This window comes from Sciurus carolinensis, chromosome 9 (genome assembly GCF_902686445.1).
Source record: "Sciurus carolinensis chromosome 9, mSciCar1.2, whole genome shotgun sequence".
NCBI lineage: Eukaryota > Metazoa > Chordata > Mammalia > Rodentia > Sciuridae > Sciurus > Sciurus carolinensis.
Genome location: NC_062221.1, coordinates 120,057,602 through 120,085,302, shown reverse-complemented (window position 1 = coordinate 120,085,302; position 27,701 = coordinate 120,057,602).

Genomic DNA, 27,701 nt, shown 5'->3' with positions numbered 1-27,701 from the left:
GTTGACTAAAACAGTTCTTTCTTCTCATTTATTTTCTGCATCAAATTGACACCAAATCTTGATCTATCTCTTTAATAACTGAAAAATCTAATGCCTCCTTTTTATTCTGAATGGATAATATCTGTTTATGATTCTTTATAAAACAAAATATGTACCCCCCCCATACAAACAGAGAGAGAGGAGAGAGAGAGAGAGAGAGAGAGAGAGAGAGAATATGAATAGATATTATATAGAGAGATATTACAAATATATGCTTAAAGAGAGGATATATGCATACATACATGGGTTCTCTCTTTTGGTTCTCAGGAGAAACCAAATGGCTGTGGTGGTAATTCTCTCATTGTAAATGTCTTTTTTCTGTCCTTACACATTCCTCACATTTCTTCTTATGAATATACCAGTCATGTTGAATGAAGGAGAAAAATTATGACTTCATTTAATTTTCTGTTGAAACCATAAATCTCCCAAATATATTCATCTTAGTAACTAGGGCTTCCATTTATAAACTTTGAGGGCACAAAACAAAAGAGATACTAACATATTATTATGTAAAGAAATCAGTTCTACCTTTTCCACTACTAGTTGGCTGACTCATCTGTGCTTTTCAGCTTTACGTTATTTAACAAATACCTGTGTTAATCAACTTATAAAGGGAAGAGTTTTGTTTTGGCGCACAGTTTTGGAGATTCTGTCCATGACTGGTTGGTCCTTTTGCTTTGTGCTTGTGGCAGAACATCATGGAAGGAATGCATGGCAAAAGAAAACTGCTTACCTCATAGCCAGGATTTGAAAAAAGGAGATTGGGTTCCACAAGTCTTTTTAAGGGTTTCTCCAAGGACCTTTACCAATGAACCTTTGGAGGGCACTTGTCTGAACCATAACATGATCTTAGATCTTTTTTATACTTGATATCAATTGCCTAAGTTGCAAAATGGGAAGCTAAGATGATTTGTCACTTCTTTTCACTTACTAAGTATCTTAGTAGATTTGTAATGCTAAAAATGAAATTCCAAAGATGAGATAATTTATAAGGAATAAAAATCTTTATTCTCTTTCTTCACTGGAGGCTAAAAATTCAAGTTGAAAAAGTGCTGACATCTGGTGTAGACCAGCTTACTGCATCCTTACGTGGTGAAATTAGAAGGGGAAGAGAGGATGAATGTCAATTTCTTACACAGGAGAAAGAGCAGAAATAGAGAGCATACACCCCAACAAACCTTTCTTAGAGTGGCATTAAGCCATTCATGAAGGCAAACCCCTGCATGACCTAAACAGCCTTCCTGAGGTCTCACTTCATGACTCTTAGTTATTAAGTTTTTAATGCATGAATATGGGGAGATATATTAAGACTATAGCAGAGGAATTCATTGAAATCATTATAGTTTGAAGCATAATGTATTAAGGTTTATTCATTCATTCATTTATCTTCTTCCAGAGTGAACAATCTAAAACCTGATATCATGTTCTCTCTGTGGTAAATGCTTATACTTCCATAGATCTAATAACACTGCTTTTTAATCATGAACTATTTTTGAAACATTTGTCTCAAAGGACCAAGTTGTCATAGATCTAATGCCAGCAAACCCTTGTTGATTTAGTGACTATGTAGTAAGAACCATCATTTATACTAGCTGGTCATGAAATTCTTTCATTGTTTAAGTATCCCAGGAAAATCTAAGGTTTCCAGAAAGCATCACAATATGTTACCATAAAAATGTTTGCTGGTGCATTGGCAAATACCCACAGTTATTTACACTGTGTGTTTAAAACCAGGAAACTACATTTAATGATACAATAATTTTTCAAAAAATTTTTTATGCTCATGATGCTGAGAAACTTGAAGTAATAAAACATAAAATAATCAAAGAGATACACATTTTTGTGTTCATGCATGATGGAATTTTTTTACTTTTGAGAATAATGCAGATGCATTTAAAGTCCCTAATGTCTTGAGATTTTTAAAAAAAAATTTGTTGTGTAAAGTGAAACAACTTTCTACAATTATTATTTCCCTGTGAGAGCTTGACCTGATATTCTTGTGGTAAATCACTTTTAAATATAAGTAACAACTAAATAATTTAACTATTTTTTTTATTTTAAAAATTAGAGCATACTCAATACACTTATAATTTTAGTAATAAGTGTATTGATGCAATAAATTAGGCTAATGACTACAGTAATTTTCACAGGAAATGTAAATTGATTTTATATACTATAGACTATCTATATAATTATGAATTTACATATTTAAAAGGTTAATATATTATCTGATACATGTGACAGTTTTTCATGCATGTATTTCTATATATTTTATTTTTATAAAATTGCCTTGCATTTTTTTTCCTGGTGCACCTAACCCTTTGTGGGTAAAGTTGGAAAGCAACCAATTCACCTCAAAAGCTGCATATAATTTGGCAGAGATGGATGTTTTACTTCATAAGTTGAATAATTAGTTATGACTTTTCCAATTATAATTTTGAGTAATTAGCATAAATATTGCTAAATTCTTTTCCAAATCTTAATCACCATTCATCTGGTCAATACACATATGACATAAGAAAATTTGCCTCACAAACATAATGAATAGCTAATGAAAAATAATTGCAAAATTCAGTAAGCTTTATTCTCAATGCAATTTTAATTTTGGTTTTTATTTTCAAAAATATTTTCCTGCTTCTTTGGTAAGCTAAACACAAGTACATTGAAATACTAAAACACTTCTTTCTTATTTTAGAAATTTCACGATATTAAGGTCTTATAGGCTTATGTTACACCCTGTTTAATACAGCTATTTTCCTTCCTGCTATTGGTAAGGATACAATTAATAGGCTTTGGAACAAGGACAACAAACTGGTTTTGAATCCTAGCTCCATGTTATAACTTACACTTTTGTGTCTTTGGGCAAGTTATACAACTTCTGTTTGCATTTGATTTCTTATCTATAGTATTACTCAACTGGCAGGATTGCTGTATAAAACTTGAAAAAAGTAAGAACTGAATGAATGAATACAATGCCAATAATGTAGCAAGCATTCCTCTATTATTAGTTATGGAATTATTTCCCAAGTCAAGGCCTCATTTTTTTCCCTCAGAATAAAAGCACCTCTGCTACTTTTTTCTCACCTGTATACACTACACAACCCTGACATGGCTATTAGTCTCTACTCTTTATTCTTTTTAATTTTTCTTGAAATGTGATAGTGCTCATAAATGTTCAATTCTTCTGTCACATATAGCCACAAATGAACATAGAATTTTATAAAGTATGCATCGTAATACATGGCATATTGTAATTTGTTTTATATCTACACTAAAAATCATAAGTAAAATTTGTAATCTCTCAAATAATAATTGTCATTTTTTTCTTTTGCTTTCATTTTCCTAAGTGTACAAAACATTTCTTATATATTGTTTAGCTATTTTATTATAATCTGTTAATATTCTTTATTGAAACATACAAGGTTTATTAAATTATCTAAATATTTATATTTAAACAAAATCTATTCTTTTATTTCAAACTTTACAATATTGATTTGTTGCTTAAATACATTTATTTCAAAATTATATGTCCATAATATATATATAATACCTTAAGTTTTTCTCCTTTACATTAATGATCTATTTTTAATCCTTGTTTTGAATAAAAGCATTAAAACATACTTATAATTTTAAATGATATTACTGGGTAACATGAAATTTTTCCTGTGTAGTATAAATATTATAAAAATAGAAATTTATAGATGGGCTACAAATGAAAATGAGATACAACTCTATGGTAAAGAATAAGCAAACATTATGTTTTAAATTGTCAAAATTACAGTTAAACTCAGTCATAGACAATGAAATTTCAATAATTTATGTGACACAGTCAGATGCCATGTGATCTTTTTAGTTTTTCCTTTTTATTTTTCTTTCCCCAATCTCTAGTTAACCAAGAATAAGTACATTTTTAAATTAATATTTTCCATCATGTACCTCAAAATCAGTCCTATGACTATTCACTATTTTCAGAATCATAAAATGTTATCCCACAAAATGAGATCAGACTACTGAACTGTTTTATTCTACAGAAAAAGTCATGAGGAGTCAGCTAGACTAGTGGCAACAGAAGCATTTTCTAGTACAACTTGGTACTCCCAAATTTTATTCAAAACTTAGCAATGATAGTAATTAACAAGATTAAGGTTGTAATTATTAAACACTCTGTATATGAATTTATTCATTGATAAATGGGAAGATAATGTCTAATAATCATTGATTTAGCATGGAGCCAAAAGATAAGAATAGATGCTAGGTAGATTAGATAGATAGATATATCAATATATAGTTTTATAATTTTACTTTTAATTTTTCTTCTACATAGGCTATCTCCTTTTCCTCTTGTATTATGAATGCCTATTTTTCTTTATTTTTATTTCTTGTGTATTCTGGGAATTAAACCCAGGAGTGCTTAACCACAGAGTCACATCCTCAGGCCCTTTTGTATTATATTTAGAGACAGGGTCTCGTTAAGTTGCTTAAGACCTTGATAAGTTGCTGAGGCTGACCTTGAACTTGTGATCCTCCTGCCTCAGCCTCTGGAGCCACTGGGATTACAGATCTGCACCACTGTGCCTGGCTTTCCTTAGTTTTCTATAATTTGATTATGGTATGTCTAAGGAGCAGATTATATTTACTTCTTCTAAATTTAATTGAGAATCTTAAAATAAATTTTGTATCTTTTTTTCCTAGTCTCTTGGCTTATTAACTTTTCTAACTGCCAATTTTATTGTGATGTCCACATCTCTTTGTTTGATTTGCTTTTCAATAACTTTTTCTCATTTGTTTACTAAAATTTGGGTATTTCATTGACAATTATTAAATCAAGTTTTTTAAATTTCAGAAGTTTATTTATTTTCCCTTCTTTATTTTTTTCTTGACTAGTTTAGACTGCACTTTATATAATTTTTCTCACATACTCTTTTTCTCTATCTCATTCCACTCATCTATCTAATCTATCATCTATCCAATCTATCTATATATATCTATATTTTATCTGTACATTGGCTATTTTTCCTACCCATATTTTACATTATAATGTTCATTACTCACATTTTAACTATCTAGTTCATTTTAATAGCTATTTAACAATAGTTATTTTATATACTGCTTGATAAAAGCATTCACATTTTGGGAGGTTCTAATTCTCTTTATGAAAATATTCATTCTTTTTTGCTTATTTCCTATGTTTGGTTATTTTAAATTTTGAAATTACTTAGTTGACCTCAGTTTGTGATTTGCTTCTGTCAGGTACTTCCAGTGTCTCTCATACTCAAATTCACGTAAATACTTGTTTGCCAATTTTCCAGAATCCATAAGCAGTGTATATCCAGACCTCAAAATGTACATGATGGTAGAGATATACTTTTAATTCTGAAAGTATAGTTCCATGATTAATATCTTCACTAAGTAGATTTGATTCACTTTACCGTAATCATTTTAAAATGAGCGTGGCTCTCTAAACCTCCCTTCCCCACCAATGCTGCAGAATGTCCTAAGGAGAGCTTAGTTTCATTTACCTCATTTGGGGGAATATCATTCTGTTTATTATGTATGTATATTTTATTTTATACATATTTTTATATATATTATATATGCTAGGCTGCCTAAACTTCTTTGTTGTGAAATCTCTTCCAATTATAACAAGTATTAAGTCATGCATGTGGCTTGCCTTTTGTTCTCTCGTTTTGGTTATCGGAGTTTATTTTTGTAAGGTCAGTCTATCACTGTGTTTAATAGGCTATTTATATGTTGAATTTTGTTCAGCATACTAAGTGGTTATATGAGAAATGTATTTGCAGAATATTCAAATTGGCGCAATGCCAATGCAGAAGTCTGTTCTTTTTTTATAAGATTTCCCCTCCTTCTTATCTAAATCCCCAGTAAATGAGTTTTATGTATTTAAATAGTGATGGGAAATAATAGGAATCATAACATTGGTAATAAAATACATTTGTGTGACTGAAATAATATTATATGCCTATTAATTTAACTAAATTAATTTAACTAAATAAGTTTATATGCTTGTTAACTATATTATAGTTATAACATTAATATGTATATATTAATTTATATGTAATACATGTATTTATATTGAAGTGTTAAAGGTTTGAGTGACCCATTAGTAATCAAAATCACAAAAAGGCAGATGCCCATAATAATGCTGCATAAAGGTAATGAACTATATTGATTTAATTGTTGCAACTATGTGACTATTAGTTCAATGTCATTTTAAAAAAAACAATGATTTTGAATTAGAATTCACAACTGACCCTATTATATCACTTGTACCAATAGGTTTTATTGTACAGCCTGTAATTCCAATGACAATTCACACTGTTAAGACATTTTTTGGACAGGGAATCAATGAACTTTAATAATTGCAGTGTGACATTATGAAATGGTGAAAACATTATAAAAAACATTAGCTTGCTAAAGCTATATTAATAGCTCTCCATTAATAAAAGCTATAGTAATGACATTATTAATCTAATTAATAATTACTCTAATAAAGTTACCTTGGTTTATTTTGGCCTATTAAAAGTTTCATTGGTTAATGTGTTTTTAGTTATAAATATTCTGTTTCATAAAACACTTACCATTTTATCTAATTTTTTTCCTGATAATCATTGCACTTCAGGCATTTGAAGAACTGTGATCCCTAAGCATAACAGGAATTGAGAATCAGAAATTGTATACTTTACCGTATGGATACCAAGTACGAAAATTAGGAATAAACCTGAGACTTCCCACTCCATTCTAATATTATCCCACCTTATTTTTATTTTAATAAAATTAAACTATATGCACAGGGTTGTATTTTTAATGGAACCATGCTGATGCTTTTTCATAATGTAATGGGGTCAAACAGTCATTAGTCCAGACATCATAGCCTACCTCATCAAAAAGTACTCTTTATCTTCGACACTATAGCCTGATTCACAGAGCTTTGATTCCTTTACGATATGAGATATTTCATAAAAACAGTAATGTTGTCTCTTTCAGTGGACTTTGTTAGTGACAGTTTTCACTGCAGTTTATCTCATCTATAGACATGTAATTCTTATAAAAATAAATTATTCCAACATAAATAAACCTTCTGAGTGCTTGGTATTTCTTTTGTTCTCTTTAACTGTGTTAAGTGTTTCAATAGCTAAATGGAAGACTTATTGGAAATTTGACTTTATTTTAGTTTTTCAAATGATTTTGTTTTCAATTCCTATTGCAGTTAGGTAGTCATAGGATAACTATCTTTGATGGCAATACAGCAGAAAAGTATCCTAGGAACATCTGTCCTATTTTCTACAGAAACCAATGGAAATGAGTCAAATTCTATGCAATTAACCTTTCAAAGACGAAGGCATCCACCCTTTCTCTAACGATCACCTCTTAGTAGCCTAGAATATGTCAGTGATAATAGCAAAATATATTTCCCATTCCATCATTACAGTTTATATTCTTGCCATTCTGCTCTAAACTATCAAGTTGAACAGAAATGGAGAGAAGGACCATTATTTTCTTTATCTAAATTTCAAGTGAAAGCTTTCATATTTCATTAGGATATTTTCTTTAGATTATTTGTGGCTTTTCTTTACCAAAAAATTAACATATGAATCTCTGAATTACTAGTTTGCTTTCCTTAATTTGACTTTCCTTTCCAAAATTGCTAGTTGTTTTGAAGACTTTAACTCTACTTATACCCTACAAATTATGCCAATTAAATTTCATACTTTAATTCTATATATGCATATGCTGAATCCAATACATTCTTTTGATTAATACTCATTAATATTTATATTAATTCACAATGGATATTTATTCAGATTTACTCACATAAATGAGTAACACATATTTACTTGACTTTTATACTTACTTTGATATTTATTTCCTCTTTCCAAGTTTTTCTACCTCAAGTTTCTGTTTAAAATTAGTTTCAACCTGTCAGTGGAACAGTTTTAAAATTTCTTACAATATTCATTTTTTGGTAGTGATTATCATTTGGTTTGCTTATCTAATATGTATGTATTCATATGAATCACATTTTGAAAATTATTATTTTTTGGTACTTAATGGAAAGTATTTTTGTGGTTGTGGTTGTTATTTTTTTTTCAGCACATAGAATTTACTGACAGATTCATTAGTATCTTTTTTGAGTTTGAGAATTCAGTCATGATATTAATTGTCTCTCACTGGAGCTAATTTGACCTTCTTTTTGTTCTACCTCTAACTTTTGTTCAAAGTTATTTCCTTGTTTTTGATTTTCTACAGTTTTATTATGAAAAATACAGTTGCAATTTATATATATTTTTTCTTTTATTTCTTTTTTTTTTTTTTAGTTATACATGACAGTAGAATGTATATTGACAGAATATAGATACATAGAGCATAACTTATTTTATTTAGGTTCCCACTCTTGTGACCAAACATGATATGGAGTTATCCTGGCCATGTATACAAATACAAGGCTAGGAAAGTTGTGACCAGTTAATTCTACTGTCTTTCCTGTTCCCCTCCCCACTCCCTTCCCTTTGTTTTCTTTTATCTAATCCAATGGATTTCTGTTGTTCTCTTCCCCAACTTCCCTTGTTTTGGGTTAGCAACCACAAATCAGAGAGACCATTACATTTGTGGATATAATTCATTTTTATTCATGAGATTTGAACTTCCATGTGCTTAGAAGGAGAAAATAAAATCTCTAAATCAAAGATTCAGATTAAATAACAAACTTAGATTTTCCTAACAATGACTGCAAAACACTACAATAATGTGTTTTATAGACAGCCTCTCATAATGTCATTAACTACAATGCCTTAGTGTGTATTTCTGTCTTCAACTTGTCCTCATTCCGACTTATGTTGTTTTATACGGCTGTCTTCGATAATGTTCAGAGCACAGCATTGGAATAATCTGTTATATAAGTAATTTGATACCTCAGCTGTAATTATCTTACTTCAGAGATTTTCATTTTCCCCTACAAGACTTGAAGTATGGTAGCAGTTTAGAGCTATGATTTATTGTTTCCAGGTATACTAGATGACCTGAGGAGGAAAAGTCAACACATTTATTCCTAGTGCTGAGGCTTTTGTGGTCGTCCAGAGTTGCAAGTATTTTATCAGGTTCTCAATCTTCAACAACTACTGGAATTCAATCTCAGTTCCTTCACCTTTCCGAGTTCACTGAATGCAGAGCTCTATCTCCAATGTATCTAGAAGAACAAACTATGAAAAGTGGTTCATCCCATGCAGGTCCAGCCCAGAGAAGAGAACATGGGAAAGGTATCAAGGTGCAGTTTGCACTGAATTTCCATGCTTGGTTCTCCACTCATGAACTATACCTTGTTAAATCGTAATTTAATTTCTCACATTCCCCAAATAATATCATGGTGAAAACAACTCAGAATCACCTCCATTCTAATTTTGGCACAATTTTCCTTGATTATTTCAACCATCATTTGAATGTTCCTGTCTTGTCTTCAAAAGAAGAATTTACAAAAGATCAACTAGATTACATTAATAGAACATACATTTTAAAAATATTGTTTCTATGTTCCTTAAGATGTTTAATTTTTATCTTGGTGTAAATCAATGTAGCAAACTAATCAATGCTTGTAATTTAGAACGACCTTATTTTCTTGTGATAAACCTAGCATTGTTTATTCCAACCACAGTGGTTGATCACATTTACAATTTTGTTTGAAATATTTCAAGTAGTGAAAGTAAAATTTATCTCAATTTTTGATTTTCATGTCTTATGTATTATTTTAACTGCTATGCTGATTTCATATTAATTTATAGAATATTTTCTGTTAGTCATTACTTGTAAAAGTTTGATTCAAAATGAAATCAATATGAATATAGTGATAAAAGATGTCACTGATTAAAATAGTGATTGATAAATTGTTTTTCTCCAAAGTCCAATAATTTTTTAAATGCCTTAGGATTATGTGGAGATTCATATTAACAGATGACTAGAAGCACCAGATGATTGATATGAACTTAGGGATTAGACAATTATAATATTTTAAATATATACTCATATTTTATATTAACAAATCAATAATGTGTTAAATAAAATATATCTACTATATTTTAAAATTTTAGCAACAAAAAATTCAATATGTATCATTCTGTAAATAATTATAAATCTATTTCAGAAATACTTTAAAATCTTATAGAAATTGTTGAGGGATGCCATCATGGAAAGAATTATCAGCAAATCCTCAGTGAGTATGGCTTCCCTAATGCTGATATTTATGAAGAATCCTTGATATCCATGGATGCTTTCTGCAGGAGATACTAGAAGCTTTACTCATGCTTTGTTTGTTACTTTTATTGCTACTCTTAACTATTTTCAGTAAATTACTTGTATTGTAATTTGATGAATAAGAAAAAGTATAAAGAATGATAATTTCTATGAAATAGACAATACATTTAATTTTTTGATGTCTAATATCAATTATGTCCAGCAATGAAAAAACAGAAATTTAAAAAATTAAAAATATTTACATTGTATTCCCCAAAATGAAATTATTTTGGTATAAATCTAGTGAAATATGCATGGCAAATATGAGGAAAAATAAAAGCCTCTAATGATACAAATACAAGAAATAAGTGGAAGAGAGATTCATGGACATGAAGACTCAATACCATTTAGATTCAGGTTCTTCCCAATTTGATTTATAGACTCCAGTGCAATCTTAATCAGAATCTCTGCAAGTTACTTTGTGGTTGTCAACAAACTGATTCCAGATTTCATATGGAGCAGCGCAAGATCCATAATAGCCTGCACACTACTGAAAGAGATCAAAGTTGGAGGACAGACACTTTCCAAATTAAAGACATGCTATGAAGTTCCCATAATAAATATATTGTGGAACTGGAGAGGAAAAAATAGGTTAGTATAGAGAGCCCCAAAATGGATTTACATAAATACAGACAATTGACCTTTGACAAAGTAAAAAGGGAATATTATCAAGCAAAGATAATTTACTCAACAAATGACATTGAAACATCAGGACATTTACAAGCAAAGGATGAATCCAATACAAATCTTGTATACCTCACAAAAATTGGTAAAAATGGATAGTAGGCCTATTTATAAAATTCAAAATTGTGAAACATCCTAGAAAATAACAGAGGAATAACTTAGATGACAATGGGTATGTCAATGTCATTTTAGGAACTATATCAAAGACATGCTCCATGAAATAAATAATTGAAATAATTGATAAACTGAACTTAATTAAAATTAAAATATAATAATGATAATTAAGACTTGAATTATTAGGTTAATTTTTATGCAATTGGGATTATATATACATATGTATGTGTATGTATATATATATATATATACATATATATAAAACACTATTTTGTGTCAGTACTTCTCTATTTTGTCCCCCATTTCTTTTACTAACAGTTTGGATCAAAACCACCTTCATCATGAACATTTCTTAAAGCCAATATGAAGCATCTTGCTACTGAAGCTGTTTTCTCCACAGTTTAATCCACTTCATAACATGATAAATAAATGCATGGGAATGCTCATAATATTGTTGTAATTTTTCTTCGGTATCTATTCCATTTGAGATTCTTTCTAAACAGTTAAAAAAAGAAAAAAAAAAGATGATATATTTTCCATGGGCGTTTTTCATACTCACAAGGATTATAAACCAATGAGAATTGTAATACGTGATTATGTATTGTCATAAAAGTACCTCTAAGGAAATGTGAGACTCCAGAATAGGTTAATTTAATGAAAGAAAATTACACACAATTGCATGAATAATGCTGAAGCAGCTTAGTATCTCCACAGAAAGACTTGGAGTTGGTTAACATCCTGGGTAAAAGAACAGAAATGAGAAAGGATGAGTCATGCAGCCATTTAAGTGAAGTTCAAGAATGAAAGTCATTGAAAGTGAAGTGGGTGCAAAATGTGAGAGAGGAAAGGGAGACAGGGTGATAGGGATGAAGGTGTTTAGATTTGATTCTATGTAAAACAGTCTGCTACAACTTCATAATCAAGGCACTAAAACAATCACATACGTGTCTATAAATGTAAGTGAGAAGGTACAGAGGCAACAGGACTAGTTATGAGACAATGGTCAAGGACATGCTAACATAGAGTTCAAGCACATCGATATGATCTCAAGAATATTTCAAGTAGTTACTAACAGACTAAAATTTTGAAAGCCTGTGAACTAAATTTAGGATGCAGTTGCTCAGAAGTATTTCTTACTTTAAAAGAGAGGTCCAGTATAATTAGCATATAAAGAAAACACAGCCTGCAGATATTTTGTTTGGCTTGCACAGACAAGAAAAAAATGAATATTTCAAAATAAATATAATCTTTCCAGTCAATTAAAACATCAACTTTCTATTGTTTTATTTCTGTCCAGTTTATAATAGTCATTTATTCAGAGAGGTTTTCTCTAACTCCTCTAATGGAAAATAGAAAAAATTTTCAACACTTTTTCCCCAACAGCACAAATCTTGCTGTAAATTTTAAATTTTTTTCACTTAAACAAGTATTCAGAAGAAATCATAAAATTTTATATTAGAGTCCATATACACCACATACAATTTTAGTTTATGCATAAATATAGCTATTTAACATTCTATTTTCTGTGGTCCATTTCTCCAACAAAATCATTTGAAAAAATAAAAATAAAGTCAAATTTCCAATAAGTCTTACATTTAACTATTGAAACACTTAACACAGTTAAAGAGAACAAAAGAAATATCAAGCTTCAGAAGGTTTATTTATGTTGAAATAATTTACTTTTATAAGAACCACATGTCTATAGATGAGATAAAGTGTACAAGCAAAACCCACTGAAAGAGACAACAATACAATTTCCTACTAGGAAAAAATCCACAATGATATGGATCTTTATTTGTTCCCTGGTAATAGTGCTCAAAATTTTGCCAGTCATTCAACTTCAGTAAACATTTACTGAATGTGGCTAATATAATATTAATAGTTAATGCAAATATAGGTTTTATTATTTTCCATAAGTATTATAATAATATTATTCATATTGACTTAAACCATAAAAGTTAAAACATTGTGAAGTCAGAACGAGAAATTTTCTCACAGTTATCATTTGTAAATTTGAGCTCAAACTCAATTTCAAACTTCCAATTAAAGGGGTGATCACATTGACTGTTTTAGATTTGGGACAAAGTACTGGAAAAGTAAATGGCCCAGGTCTAGGCAACATAAGACATTCCAGGTTTTGACAGACTTGTTATTTTCTGTAAACTTGTTATAAAATATCCAGTGTGATGGATACAGAGAGCATATGCATTCTATTTTCTCTCATTTCATATTGATCAGGAGTAATATGTTCACTATTAATTCATTTCAACTATTTATGTATTAAGGTAAGTACTAATAAAAAGTAAGGGAATAAGAAAAATTCCCTCTTTCTTGGGAATGCATTGTACACTTCACGATCAGGAAAAGACTACAATACAGAGTAGAATTGAAATAAGAAAACAACAATGTATCATCAGAAAAGACTGAATTACACACACACACACACTAAACACAAGTTCTCACCTTTCAATTCATGTAGGTGTTGTGTTGCAATTAAGATTTTCTTTAAAGAGTATATAGTGGCATGGTGATGTGGTTAAGAACTCATTTTCCATTTGAGAAAATTTGACTGTAACTTCATTCATGAAGGAAACAATATCAACTCACTTTCCCTGGCTGGTATTTTAGCCAATCATTCTCAGAATAGCAAAACTGAAAATATTAATTTAATAAATTAAATTAAATAAAATTAAATTAATTTTGTAGAATTCCTACAAAACTCTAAGATGTCTATTGTCTAGTGATACTGCAAATGACTCTGAATAAATTTAATGCCAATCTGAGATTTTCTTTTATGACCTGGATGAAAGATTTTGTTCATAATTCAAATCGGCACATGTGGACATTTTAAAAGGCATATTTTTACATTTATTCTGTGCATTTATGAATTAGAATTGTCCCAGGAAATTTTGATATATCATTTCTACTTAGAAAATACTTAGGCCTTTTTTAAAATAAGGTATTTAATGGTTTCTTCTTTATTTTTAAAGTTTCATAAAAAGTAAAAGAATTTCTGTTTTTTACAATTATGGGACAATTATTCCTGATGTAAATGTTCATTTTAATTTATGAAGTGAAGTCTGTCAATACATATTTTGTTTCCACATCTTGTGCCATCTTTTCTCTGTGTCTTTGCTTGTCTATTTTATGATCTTTCCCCATTAAAACTCATCTTTCTCCCTTTTAAACTCATTCTATAAAACTTATTTTCCTTTGCCTGAGGACAGCACTTTTCTAGAGAGTATTTTTATTTTTTGATTTTTTTTCTTTTATCATTATACCTTGTGACAATGTATGTTTCTCAGGTGGGATAACTTCTTAAAATAACTTATCATGTTATGATGATTTATCAAAAATACAAACATAAAATTACCATATAAACTAGTGATTGCACTTTTGGGCATATACTCAAAAGAGTTAAAAGAGGGAGCTCAAAAAGACATTTACAAAACAAGATTTATAGCAACATTATGCACAGTAGCCAAGAGGAAATGATCATAATGTCCAACAAAGGATAAATAGATAAGCAGAATTCTCTTCAGACAATAATAGGGTATTATTCTTTCTTAAATAAGGAAGTTTCAACATATACCACAGCATGGATGAATCTTGAAAGCATTATGCTTCAGGAAATAAACTATAGGAAAATGACAAATATGTGATTTCATTTACATGAAGTACTTAGAGTAGGAAAATTCAGGGAGACAGCAATTACAGTGGCCAAGCAGATGGGAGAATGGAGCATTATGGTTAGAAGGGTGTCAAGTTCTACTTTGAGAAAGCACTGGAGATAGATGGTAGTGATACTTGCCCAACAATGTGAATGTACTTAATGCCACAGAACTGTATATTTAAGTGTGGTTACAAGGGTAAATTTAATGTTATGCACATTTTGTTATAATAAAACAATCACCTATTATGAACTAATTAATTTGAATTTCCCAGACTAAATATTTGCTCAATGAGAGAAGTTCAAATAGTTTTCCAAGGTAATGATCTACTTTTTTAGAACAGTTTTAGTTTTATTTTGGAACAATTGATCTTATAAAACATTTGCACACATAGCTGCAACACTGAGCTACATAGTTCAGGGTCTTCTCAGGAACCCCATCCCAGTTTCTTTATTGTTAACATTATGTTTCAGTATCGAATATGCTTTATGATTAATTGAGCCATGTTGGGAGATACTGATAAATTAAAGTCCATGATCTGCTTAGATTTCTTTAGTTTTTTCTTAATGTCTACGTTTATATTTTTCTCCAGGATTCCATCCAGAATCCATATTAAGACTTTGTGTTTCTTTAGATGTTTGCAAACTGTGGGAGTTTTTCACACTTTCCTTGTTTTATAAGGCATTCAGAACACTGAGAACTCTTGTTTAGATATTTTGCAGAATATCCCTCAGTTTTCCTATGGTATTTTTCTAAATATTAGGCTAGCATTAGGTGTTCTCAGGTGGAACAACACATAGGAAAATGCCATTCTGGTAACATCATAAAAGGTTACATGTTATTAACATGGTTTCTCCAATGATGCTAACCCTGAAACAGTGTTTGTCAGATTTCTTCTCTGCCAAATACTTCAACTCCTACTGTACTCTTTGAAAAAACTCATTTCCCATAGAGGGAAATGAGAGGGAGGCGGCTATGAAAAATGGTGGAATGAGACAAACATTATTACCCTATGTACATGTATGATTACAAGAATGAATCTACATTGTGTACAACCATAGAAAGGAAAAGATGTCCTGCATTTGTGTACAATGAATCAAAATGCAGTCTGTGAAAAATAAATAAATAAATAAATAAGAAAGAAAAAATTCATTCCACACTTTAGGGACTGAGAATTCAGGTCCCATGTCCTTAAAGGTATTTCTTGCAAATAATTTTCTACGATTTCTTCTTACTTGAGTATTTGTCTCTACTTTCTCATTTGTTAATTCAATTATGTGTTCACATCAGTACATACACAGATTTATTCATAATTTTGGCTGTAAAATAAATCATGTTATTTAAATTTTACTCAGAAAAATTCAGCTATTCCTGCACAATCTTTCAGTTGTGTTTTTGTCTCTTTAAAGTACCCTAAATATTGTGGCTTCTTTCCATCACTTTCTTGCTTTCTGGCACTATTAGACACTCCACAATTGTCTTGTATTTCCTTATCATGAGCCCCAGAATCAGTCATTTCACAAAGGACCAAGAAACCAAGATCTGAGCACTAGTTGTGCTCATTGCTAGAAGGATGTTGTTTCATGTGAACCTGATAGTTTCTTTACTAATCTGTGTATTTATGAATAACTAATATTATTTTGCAGTTATATATCTATATTCATGTTAGGTTAAATATGAGCTTTCATAATAGTGTCTCCAACTCTTATTGCATGTTACCTCATTCTAGCCAGGCCACTTGCTTTTGGTAACTTCATGCTCTGATAGTGAAACACCTGGCTTCCATAATCCAATAGCCACTTCATTGTTCAATTACAATATATTCATATAATTACTTAATAATTATAAACCCTAATCCTGTGATAAAAACAAAAACAAAGCAAAATATTTTTTGAATAGAGTATAGTTCTTAAGTGCCCTTTATTTTGCCTTCACTCTCCATTCATTTCCAAATTACTTAGTTCATGATAGTTTTACCTACCCACTTTAGTGAGGTTAATTCATATTTTTTTTTAGCTTTACTGAGGTTTAATTGACAATTAAACACTTTATATAATTAAGATGTATAACTTGATTATTTGATTTATGTGTACATTAAGATCACCAAACTCAAATATCCATCACCTCACAGAGCTGCATTTGGTTTCTTTTCTTCCTTCCTTCCTTCCTTCCTTTTTCTCTCTCTCTCTTTTTCTTTCTCTTTCTTTCTTCACTGTGTGTATCTGTGTAAAATATCTGTGACCTCTCTTTCTTAGTAAATTTTGATGCTATCGTGTGTCATTGTTAACTGTCTTCACATGGTTTCTAATTACATCTCTAGAACTTATTTATCTCATATTATTGAAATTTCATACTCTATGAACATCTTCCCTATTTCTCCTCTTCTTAGAAACTGCTAATGCTATTTGATATAGCAGACTTTTTTTGTCACTTTCTATATTCCACCTTGATATACAAATTTACATTTTTATTGCATTATATATGCCGATATTTGCATATTTTAATATTTGTGTTCTAACATTCTTTAAAAATTTTGTCAAAGGCATAGTGTCTTGTAACCACCATTTCAGTATAATATGTTTCCCTTCTGAAGTCATCCCATAAGCAAGCCCCTTGCCCTTTTCTCCAAACCCACGGTGACTTTGTCAAATGCTACTATCATTTTATCCTTTTGAGAATGTCATCTAAATGTAATCATACAGTTTGCAACCTTTATACTGTTTTTTTCCCCCACTCTTCAATTTTTATTAAGTTTTACCTACATATTTCCTTAGTTTGGTACTTAGTTCTCTTATCTCCAGTTAGTAATTCAGTATATTGATGTACCAAATTGTGTTATATAATTTGCCTCCTAAGGAACATCATGCTTTCTTCCAGTTTTAGTAACTATGAATAAAACTACTGTAAATATCTATGTGCACAATTTCCTGTGAAAATAGTTCTTCAAATAAGTTGGCTAAATACAGAAGTATAATACTAGGTTCATGTTGCAAAATTATGGTTATCTTTGCAAGAAACAAATTATCTGCCAAATTGACCATACAATTTTGAATTCTCACCTTTAATAAGCAAATATCTGTAATTCTCCTGTCTTGCGCACAATAGCTATTTTCAGGTTTGGGGGAGTGGGTTTAGTTTTAACAGTATATATGTTTTGGTATCATTTGTTAATTGTAATTTTATAAAATTTATACTGGACATATTTATAAACTTATTATATGTTTATCTTTTTGGTTAGTTATCTCCTATTTGCCTTATCTTTCAAGAGTTGCTTCATAATGTTGTTTTGAGAGTTCTTTGCATTTTTTAAATATGTTTTTCATTTGCTATGTGAATTGATAATATTTTCTCTCAGTCTGCTCTTTATCTTTCTGTCCTCTATACATTTTTTGCACAGGAGAAAATTTTCATTTTATGTAAGTCCTACTTTTAAGTAGACTTTTTTATCTTATGTAAATTATACCTTATTATACATATCTTAATTTTTTTTAACTGGAGGTTAAACTCAAGGCACTTTATCACTGAATTACTTCCCAGCCCTCTTTATTATTGTTTGAAATAAGGTATCTATAAGTTGCTGAGGTTGGACTTGAATTTGAGATCCTTTTGTCTCAATCTCCCCAATTCCCAGAATTAAAGTTTACCAATTTTATGCCTGGCTCATGTCTTTAATTTCTTAGTAAATTAAGGAAAAAAAAAACTAAGTCATTTACATTTCTTAAAAATAAATTTTCATTTCATATTTTAAATTACCTTATTAGCTTTGCATTTATTTTCCTATGTTCTTATATGAAAAAACCTAAGCAAATCCCACCATCAAGTACATCCACAAGAATGGGGTCATAATTAGAATAAGATCTAATCTACCCATGTATAATTGTATCAAAATAGATTCTGTTGTCATGTATAACTAATGTAATCAATAAAAAAAAATCTTGTGATGAGAAGAATGAGCCCAATATAAACACAAGGATCCTTGTAATAGACAAAAATATCAGAATAAAAATGAAGAGAGGTGTTGAAAAGATCTGATTTAGAAAGATGTACTTTGAGATGAAGAAAACGGCCAGAAAACAAGGAATACTGGCATCCCTAGAAGCTGAAGAAAACAGAAACTCCTTTGCAGTTTTCAGAAGAAACAGTTCTGCAGATATTTGATTTTATTTCAGAAGACACGTTGAAGATTTCTAACCTCTAGAAGTGTAAGACAACACTTTTGCAATGCTTTAAGGTACTAAGTTTATAGTAATTTGTTACAGCAACAATGAAAAATAAAATAATGCTGGTATAATTAATTTTCCTCAATTTTTTATATATGTACTTGTATATATGAATTGGTACTGATTTTTTTAAATGTTATTGAAAAAGAAATTGTGCATATGGATTTAAATATTCTATCTTGTGTTAGAATAAAAACAATACTTGCACTACTCTGGTAAGTCATTGAGATCTAAGTTTTTGATGCTTTATAATAAAAATACGTCACACAATAAGTAAATGCCTGGAAGAGGTCTTGGAAGGGAAGTTTCAATATATCATTCTTCCATAATGACATTAGCTTTTAAAGAAATTGGAAAGGATTTAAGCATGGAAAATTTTTTAAAATCATTATGAAAGAAATTTTCTACCCAATTTAATTTGTAAAAGTAATATATTTTTGTAGGATTAGGAGAGCACATATAGGAGATGACTTCATATTATAATTCCCTCCTTTGTAGTTCCTCAAAGTTGTAAATTTAGGCTTTACTGTATAAATTGATGTTTCAAGATAAAAATGTTCAAATATATTTTCTTAAAGAAATGTAAAAAACATCAATTTAAATTAATTAATATTAATAATTAATTTAATATTAATAAGTAATAATTAATTTAAGTTAATTAATATTTAGATGAGATACTGTACCATGGAAAGTCATCTAGAATAAAAAAAAAATTAGTAGTGGTGTATGGTTTTGTGAGTCTGTTTCTCTGATTGTTCAGATTACACGAATGTCTCCACTTATGAAAACTGAATTACTTTTCAAGTCCCACTGTGCCTCCAAGCTCTATCCTCATTCCTAAAGGGAATAGGATGTTTATGTTCTTATCTATATGACTAGAGAGATATGTATAAAGACAATAAATCATTTGCTTTCAATAAAGTGTCATCTCATATTTGCTTCGAAACTATGATTTTGTTAGCATTTACATAATAATATGTTGCCTATAGTATAAGTCATAAGAATTTCATGAAAGATTTAACATACTTGAAGTTTATTCTTCTGAATTTCTGGCAACATCTTTATTTTATATCCTCTGTTAGATAAGGGCTATCTGACTTTTAATAACAGAACTACTCTTTAAGAAATTCAAGTACAAAGAAAAAAGCAGCCAGCAGAAAGATAGAATAGTATCTCACAAATTCCAATAAAGAGATGAATGGCAATTGGAGAATATGTATGTATCAATGTATAGTATCCATGTATCACTAATAACTGATAATGTGCCACAGTTTCACAAAACCTTGATGAAACACCTTCATTGGGTCACTTATAAATGGTCACCTAAAATTGCATATATTTACTCAGAACTCACACACTCAGGTGAAAAAGTCCAATTGGCTCCTCTTGGATTGTATGGAAAACATTGTAAACACACTTGTTCTCTCCCTATGTGTGTATCTGAAAAGATGTGATGTCCTCACTGTCTGTTACCAATAAATCACATGCAATTGGGAAATGTCCTAAAAGAATAGTACTATAAAACAAAAGGCAAGCATGACAATAGATCCAGTAGGGGTGTATTTAATATTTGTTTTATTCTTAAAAATCTGAGTTTTTTGGTCAGTCATTTCAATATGTGCTGAATTCTTTTCAAACTTGACAGTGATTTTTTGTATTTTAAATCTTTCTAACCTCTTACCCCTTAATGATCTTGGTCCTTTACTTTAAAAAATCGTTTGAGCTGTGTATAAAACAAGCAAAATGTCAGTAACTGATAGGTAAATTCTTCCCCTTCAATATCATTTGAGTAAGTTCAACCTTGGTGTGCCAGAAGTTAAATGTTCCCATAGATATTTTCTAATATTCAGTCACTGTCATGGTGTTATTTTTCCCCAGGTAACTTTGTTACCCAATTTACTTCACATGTAGGTAAAACTATCTTATAAATGACTGGATTATGCATTATTATAATCCTATTCTTTAGCATCTGTTCATGCTATTTCAATTCAGCCACTTATCATATTAGTTTCCTGCTAGACTGCAAAGATAAAGGAAAATTACTAAAGAAAGTGATTGCATATAATTTCAATTTTGAGTCTCTTGAAATGTAGATGTACCTGCCCCAAATCTTGAAGTCAGCATTCCACTGCACCCACCTTATTTTCATCTGAAAAAAAAATTTAGTCCCCTTAGATTTACCTGCCAGCAAGTGCTGAGAGTTTACCAGCAATCTGATTCATCCATGTTCAACACAATTTCTGTGGTCCTCTTGTGCAAACCTTCTTTATTTCAACCCTGTCTACCTTTGTTTCTGACCCTTATGCAGTTGACAGTTTGCTGAGCTAAAATTTGGTGTACAAACTGTGGAATTCTTCTTATACTTTACTACATATTTAAGTCCCCAAATACCCTGAACATCTTTCACACACAACCACACACACACACACACACACACACACAATGGAATAAGGGTTGCTAACAATACTAAACACTTGTATTAACCAATGATAGAAAGTTCAATGAAAAGTGACAAGTATTGTATTGTGTAAAACACACCACAGGTTTTTTTTTCTTTTTTTTTATTATCTCTCTATGTAGCAAAGGTTAACACCCCTAATTCTCACATCACTACTATTGAAATGTCTCACATCTTTCTGGTCATCTATTAAGATGTGGACCAAGCTAACTCTGAATACTGAAAAGTATAGGGTATATATTTTTTTCTCCTGACATGGAATTTTAAGTCCTAATATTCATGTTACATGAAAGACTATCCCTTGGAGAGATCATTCCATTGGGGGATACAACCCATCTTTATCCAAAGGTGGATAATCTAGTCCCATCTCATGATTCTCAAAAAAGCAGGTAAAACATTTTCCAAAGTCTGAGAGTCTAGATTATTTGGTGTTTAAAACACATCAGGTGGGTTTCCAAGGCAGCCTTTCTCTCTCAATAGATGGATAATAAAAGTTATAGATCATCTTTCCTTTATTCTTAGATAAACATAAATACATTGGCACTATTTTCACTATTTTCTGTCTAAACTTCATATCTGCAAAGACTTAAATAATAACACTCATGGCAAAAAAGCACAAGATAATTTGTAGGAATAAGACAATAAAAATTAAAATTGGTGAATGCAAATAGTTTCTAAAGAATATTATGTGAAGAAGTAGAGTTTTATAAAAAGTTAATGAAACAGAAAGATTGACTTCTTCATTTAAATTATTTGTATTTCCAGTACTTTTACTTATGCTTTTAACAAAAGTTATACATACTGTATTTTTATACCTGGAAAAAAAAGTATATAGTCACATTTTAGGAGAATAATAATAAAATGCATATCACCTTATATTTTTAAATTTATTTGTTTGACATATAGTAAATTTACCTATTTATGAAATACAATATAATGTTTTGATTCATGTATACATTTGGTAATGATCAAAACAGGATACTTAGCATATACATCAGCTTAGGGTTTTATTATTTTTTTATGATGAGAATATTCAAAACCCTTTCCTCTTGTTATATGTGGAATCTAAAAATCTGGCCTCATAAAAGTTGAGATTAGACTATCAGTTACCAGAAATTAGTCAGAGTAAAGGGGAGGGGGAAGAGGTTATTTAGCAGATGCAATCATATATATATATATATATATATATATATATATCATTTATCATATATATATAATGTATAATATAGTACCAGGAATTGTACCCAGGGGTGCTTAACCACTGAGCAACATCCCCAGTACTTTTTATATTTTATTTAGAGTCAGGGTCTCGCTGAATTGTTTAGGGCCTTGCTAAGTTGCTGAGACTAGCTTCCAACTCACAATCCTCCTGCCTCAGCCTCCCAAACTGCTAGGATTAGGATTAAAGACGTGTGCCACCAGGCCCAGTCAATCATGTATTTTTAATCCTCTTGGTTCTCATCAAATATTGGGCACAATGTTGAGAATTAGACAATTTATTTAATTGTGAACTAAAAAAGATAAGTATTCCTTAGGTAGCAATTTATTCCTAAAGTAGTATATATTGCATTAAATATTATACTACGAATATTTTGGAGATGTACTCATGAATGTGGTGCAACCTGATTGAACATGCTTGAGTTCACATGAGGATTCAGACATGTTTGGGGGAGTTATGTCCTTCATTCTCCTTTCAGGTATACACAGGAATTTTCTAGGAGATGTGAAATAAGGAAATAAAGTTTGAAGAGAGCATATTGGCTGTCTCACATGTTTGTTATAAGATTAATGCACTTTAAATGCCTCATTTTTAAGGATAAACACTGGAAAAAATGTCAAGTCTAAAGAGGTGCTTCATTAATAATGTATGATATAAATTATTGGGTCAGGAGGTATTAACATTTTGATGTATTGGAACTTAGATGAGTGGAATCAGAGTTATCTCAGGGGAGCGCACAGCTGAGTTGGAGAGGCTATGGTGTTTTATCAGTTTTCAAGATGTATGTGTATATGATATGCGAAGACTTGGCAAAGATAACTCCTGTGAAAGCAGCACAGTGGACATGGTCTGGCACCGTATCAATTGGACCCAAGTCATGGATTTGACACTTGTTATCAGTATGATCTTGGGTAATCCCCAATTAATTCAGCTATACATTGATAAGAATTAATGATAAAACCAGTGTCTCAAAGATCTTTGGGGAGATTCTGGAAAAGTGTAAAACACCGTAAGTACATTAACTATTCTCCAAATGAAAGTCATTAATTTCCCACATTTGAAGTGGTACCCTGGGAGAAGATAGCAGTATCATTGACACAGTGACCAGTGTTCTCAATGGTGGTGCTTCATCAAATGAGGAATACCTCACAAAAACCTGGCTTTTCATCATGTGCCAACACAGAGTTCAGAGTAGAAAATATGGCTGTGACATGGATTATGTAAGAAAATCAAAGAAAAATAGAAATAAATATAAAGAGGGTAGGGAAAAGTCAAAATCCTTAAATTCGACCATATTACTTCTTTAAAACTCTATTCTAATGTATATTAGAATATAATAATATATTAGAATATAATAATATATTAGAATATAATAATATATTAGAATATAATAATATATTAGAATATAATAATATATTAGAATATAATAATATATTAGAATATAATAATATACATTAGAATAGAGTTTTAAAGAAGTAATATGGTTGAATTTAAGGATTTTGACTTTTCCCTACCCTCTTTATATTTATTTCTATCTATATATATATATATAATATACAGTTTTTATATATATATAATATATATCTTTTTATATATATATATAATATACAGTTTATATATATATCATATACAGTTTATATATATATATATAATATACAGTTTCTGTTTCTTCATTTCATTATTTTACTCTATTGACATTAGGATTTTACACTTCTATCAAAGTTTTTATTCCCTGCAGATGATTTAATTTCTAATAAATTCTAAGGTATCTAGAAAAGATATTTAAATATCATTTTTCTTTTTTTCTGATAATTATTCTGGTTTATTTCAGAATTTATTTCTTATTTCCACAGCAATAATTACTTTTATGACAAACACTACACATATAAATCAGTTATTTTCAATAGATAATGAAATTCAACACTTCAATAATTATATCTTTTCTAAAAGACTGATAATTCTTATGCATACCAGCCAATTAACAGAAATTCATGGAATGACAGAAAGCACCATAAAGTAGAAGGGAGGTATAAATATGTATTCTGATATAACTTTTCATATGTTTTTCATGCCCTCCTTCACACATCCTTACATCCATATCTATAATCACTGGTCAAAATTATTATTCTTCAAAAAACTTTTTAGAGTTTTGAATACATGTGTGTCTTCAAATCATCCTTAAATTTTGTAATGAAAACACAAGAAAAATTTCCAGGTCAGTTCATTAGTTATCATTCCAGATTATTTCATTTTTTTACTTTAGAAAACATAAAGTATTTTGTGTTCATCTCCTTTTCATCATGGTGACAAAGTATCTGAGAACATAAACTTAGATGAGGAAAGATTTATTTTGAGTCACAGTTTGAGATATTTCTATCTGTGGTCACTTGGTCTGCTACTTTGGGTCTTTGGTAAGGCAGAACATTATGACATGGAATACACGGTGAAGAAGAGAGCTGCTCTTTGCACCTCATCTTATGGTAGCAAGGAAATAGAAAGAGAGAGAAAGAGCCAAGGCCAACACATCCCTGGTGGCCTACTTCATTGCAACGGACCCCAAACCCTAAATTTTCCATCACCCCCCCAGTAGCACCACCAGCTATTGATGAAGCCTTCAGTACATGAGTCCCTGAGGGACACTCCAGATCTAAGCTATAAAATTCCAGCCCTTACCCTAAGGCCTTATGCCCTTCTCACAATGCAGAATTCAGTCACTTTAACTCCAAATGTCCCCATAGTCTAAAAAGCTTCATCATTGCCCAAAATTACAAATTTAAAGTATTTTCTGAGTCTCCAGGCAAACTTTTAACTGTGAGCCCCTATGAATAATCAAAACAAAATCTTTAAACTTCTAATGTATGATAGTATAGATCAAATATTCCCATTTCAAAATAGAGTAATGGGAGTATATCAAAAAAGGAGGGGAAGAATGTAAGACTGAAACTCAGTCAGAAAAACATTAAATACTGCAGCTTCATTTCTGGCATCCTGGACATGAAGTGACATGATATGAGCTGCAAAGTTCTGGGGCAGCCTCACTCCTATAGCCTTGCTGGCTGCAGCCCACATGACATCTTTCTTGAGTTGGATTTTGTCAGTACCTGTACCCTTCTTGACAGATATTCCACATTCTTGAAAACTCTAACATCCCAGGATCTCTGATTAATCTTTAGCTTCACCCTCATAACTTTACACATTGCTCTTTCAGGGAATGTCTGTGGGGACCATAACCTTGGAAGATTCTATCTGGCCTCCCAGGTTTTCTTTTGAATTTTCATTGGAAGCCTCCATGAGCCCAAAACTCTTTCTGCTGCATAACTTCAAAACAAATGCTATAAAAATGATACCAAATTCTGTCTTAGTCTCAAGGTCCATTTGCAACATGGCCAAGTGGCTTCAAAGTGCCTGGATGGCTAAATAAAGAGAAACCAATCCTGAAGAAATAACTCCTTAGAAAATCCTGTGCAGGAAGGACAGACCCAGTTTCTCTTATCAAAGAAATCCTTAAAAGGAGTCTATATTTTTCCAACTTTGATCATGAGAGGAGGTGTTTCCTGATGTCCCAGTGGAAAGGACTTGGTTTCTTTTTAATGACACTAATCTCTTCAGAAATCACACCCTCCTTGTCTGGGACTTTACATGTTTCTTTTCTAGCCAAACTCAAGGTTGTTTGTTTGTTTATTTTCCCCAAATCCTTCTGGTCTTTTTGCTCCCAATTCTCATTTCAAATTTGGTTAAAAGTAACTAAAAATAACCATGCCACAGTCCAAATATTGTACTCCCTTAAAATTCATCAGATTCATTGTCTGTCACTTTTAAACTTAGCTTCACAAAAAAATCTCAGGGCATGGAAAAAATGTAGGTAAGGCAATGTCCTTGCCAGAATGCAACATGAATGTACTCTCTTCCAATTCTGAATAGAGTCCTTATTTCCATCTGAAACTTCATGGAGTTGGTATTTACTCTCTTCATTTTTATATAGGATTCTGTCCTTCTGAATCCTCATCACAATTGACCAATAAGCTCTACTTATAATACTCTAATCCTTCTGTTGCTGCTTCTCAAAACTTCTCCAAACTCTACCCATAAATTGGTTCCAAATCCTTTGAACCACATGGTAGTGTACAATTATAGCAATTACTTCAATTCTTGGTACCAATTTTCTGTGTTAGTTTTCCATTTCTGGGACAAAATGCCTGAAACAGCATAAATGGAAAAAAATGTTTATTTTGGGTTATTTTTATTGAGATTCTATCCCATGGTGGGCTTGATCCTTTGATTTTAGGACTGTGGCAAGGCAAAAATGCAATAGTAGAAGGGTATGGCAGAGGAAAATTTCTCACCTCATTGCAGCTAGGAGGGTATGCAGGGGACTGAGTTTCAACATACCACCTAAGAATTATGCACCCACTGATCTATTTTCTCCATCTATGCTTCATTTGCTAATGTTTGTACCTCCTTCCAAAAGCTTCCTTAGCTGGGGAGCAAACCTTTAGCACGTGGTCTTTGGGGGATATTTAACAGCTAACCCACAACAGTATTATTTATCTGTGAATATCTTATTGTTCCTATTGACCACCTATGATCACATTTAAATATATAAAATACATATTTTATATTTTCCCTCAAAATTAGTGCCTAGAATGACATTTTATAAAGTTAACATATGCATTTGAGAAAATAGTGTTTTTATATTTGCATGGAATATAGTGTTCAAGGCCAAACAGTTAACTGTCATTGGTTCATAAAATCTTCCAGGAATCCATTTATAGAAATTAAATGTATAAGGGGAAACTGAAATTTAAAATAGGAGGCTTAATTATATTTGATGAAATTAAGAGATTTCACCATACTTCCTTTTCTTAGAACATTTACTTTAGGAAAATTCTTTCTCTGTATTTCGAAAATGAGCATAAATCTTTTGAAATACTAAATAAGCCTCTTGCCAACTCTAATATATTGTAAAGTGTTTCTCAAGGACATGGGAATGCTCT